This window comes from Pygoscelis adeliae, unplaced genomic scaffold (assembly GCF_000699105.1).
Source record: "Pygoscelis adeliae isolate BGI_AS28 unplaced genomic scaffold, ASM69910v1 Scaffold88, whole genome shotgun sequence".
In the NCBI taxonomy this organism is placed as follows: Eukaryota; Metazoa; Chordata; class Aves; order Sphenisciformes; family Spheniscidae; genus Pygoscelis; species Pygoscelis adeliae.
In genome coordinates, this window is record NW_008825616.1 from 2,367,008 (window position 1) to 2,369,754 (window position 2,747).

Consider the following 2,747-nt stretch of genomic DNA (forward strand, 5'->3'; position numbering starts at 1 on the left):
AGGAGCCTCCTGGACTATGGTAACATTCACTAAAGTCTTCTGCCCTTCCTTCAGTAGGAAGATCAGAACGTGACAAAATAGTTGGATGTCATTGGGTTTGAAACTGTCCCATGTGCCACCTCTAGAAAGAAGGGAAATGTGACTGTGAACAGGGAGAGAAGACGAATGCTTGAGAGAGATCCTGCTAACGAGACATTCCTTATTAGTGTTATGCCCTTCTTAGAAGGAAACTTCTGCTTAACGGTTAGGTAAAATGATTTCTTGAAGAACAGTGTTTTTAAAATAATTCCCTCCGTGGACTTGTACTGGTTTGCATTTGATTTCGTAGCCTTTTGAGTAGATTGTTTTCTAAGTACAGACAATAAGGTAGGGGTTTGTCTAGCATGGCGCTTGTGCATTGGGTCTAATCTTCGTATTTGGAGGAGCTTGCATAACAGTGTAGTAAAGTGTGAGAGGTCTGATTAAGGCTGCCTTAATAATCCCTACGTAGTCACTGGAGAGAGTTGGCCGCTGCTTAGGAAGCGAGGGATGGAGGAGCTGCACTTCAGATAACTTCTTAGATGCCTACCGTGGGAATACCCTGAAGAGTCTTGTTTGTTAGAAGACTGGTAAATGTGTACTGTTCATGTGAGACTGACACTAAACAGTTTTCTTCTGAAGTGTTGTTAGATGTACAGGTGCTTCAAATAATGAAAAAACAAGCTTTGTTTACTTCAGTCATACGTTATAACTTGCTCTTCTGAAACAATTGCTTAAAATATTTCTCAAGGTTTTACCTGCTTTGTGCCAGTAAAATAGCTGGGCTGACATGATGTCATTAACTCTGAATACGGCAAGATTTGATATCTGCACAATCAAAAGACACAAGTACATTGTCAAAGTTCGGGACCTGAGTTCAAAGGCCTGCCACGTAAAGTCAGTCGCAGATACTTTGGGCTGCTAATCATGTGCAGATAGAAGGAGACTGGAGGAGGAAAGGGTGGGTCGATCTGAAATAGTAAGATCGTAGATTCACTTGGTTATGTGCACACCTTGATCAGTCCAGTAAGTTGTGATAGTATGTGTTCACTTACAGGTGACGTGGCAAAATTGGCTTGCAAGTAACTAAACTTTTGAGGGAGGTGACATAGTAACTGTTAGTTGCCACAGGCACAAAACACCTTCTGATGTGCGAGTAACGAGAGGCTTGTGAAAAAGGAAGAAGAAAACCCGAAGCCTCACTGAGGTGCGGTGCCAGAGTGGGTGGGCTGGGGGAACGTGGAAAAGGAAAGGAGAAGGCTAGATGAGTTTGAGTGATAGGTGGTTGGTGATAGGAGTTACACAGAAGACAGGTAAACAGGTTGCATGAATTTATTTTTAGGCTTTGCTCTCTTCTGAGGCTCTCGCCTGTTTTAGCTAAGCCTGTGCTACATTTGAAATAAACCCCTGAACTACGAAAAACTTGTGTGTATATTTATATTTTTTGAACTCCTCAGAAGTCTCTACAGGTACCGTTCTCAAACCTCACACCTTTTTGCTCTTTTGAAGAGTAGGGTGTTACGTACGCAAACATTCCTTTAGACCGTGGAAATGGGAGCTCTATAAGAAGCAGAACCAGTGAACACATTTCCAGTTGTTTTGCCCCGAGGTTGTGCTCACCTGCTCTCTGTTAAGATTAAAGTCACTGCATCAGCCTTTCTCTCTGTTGGGGATGTACCTTTCTTTTATACACATTTGCCTATTTTCCCAAAACCAAAAGGCATGTAAGATATCTATCCCGCTTGCATGTACGGCTTGGTTGTATGAGCCTCATTTCCTTAGGCAGCAAAACTAAAAATTCACAGGCAGGTACATTTAAAAAAAAAAAAAACAAAATCAAGCCTTTTGGATGAATACAGCGGCGATAGTCTGATAGTACGTTACGGCAGGTGTACTCTCTGAGGAAGGAGCATTGACTCATTTCTCCAGTGAAGTCTGCCGTTTAATTTGGAAATCTGCCTGATGGTGACTGATACCAGATCTTTCACAGGAGAACAGAGAATCCTTCCGATGGGCAGCTGATATTTAGTGAAAGCCTTATGCCCTGAAGCATGACACTTTGTATGTCTTGGAAAGTTGTATACCTTTATATGCGCAGTTGGTAAACTATAGGCGATGTTATCCCTAGTGATGAAAAAATATATATTTTAATCTTAAACTCTTGCTGTTAGTGGCATAGTGAGTTGAATAATTTCATAGGCTAGATACATCTTAGAAAATGTCTTTGCTTTCTAAGTTTGGTGCCTTTCCATTTTCCTGGTCATCTTCTGGCTCTTTCTGAAAGGTAAATGAGAGTGTTCAATGTATTGCCTCTGTGGTGTTTGTCAAGTGGGATATTTTGGAGTTATACTTCATCAGCATTACCAACCGTTGACCATAAAACTGTGCGGTTCTGAGCAACCGTACTTAAAAGTTGACTTTGTTGAAGTTAATATTTCTGAGTTGGCATTTTTCTTTTTTGTTTTTATTTTACTTTTATGTTAAAGTTTAAGCAGCTTTCTGCACTGTTTCTTTCATGGCTGCTAGCACAACACATTGAAGATTGATGTGATGTTTCAAGTTGACATGTAATCATAGAATCATAGAATAGTTCGGGTTGGAAGGGACCTCTAAAGGTCGTCTAGTCCACCCCCCTTGCCGTGGGCAGGGACATCTTCAACTAGATCAGGTTGCTCAGAGCCCCATCCAACCTGACCTGGAATGTTTCCAGGGATGGGGCATCCACCACC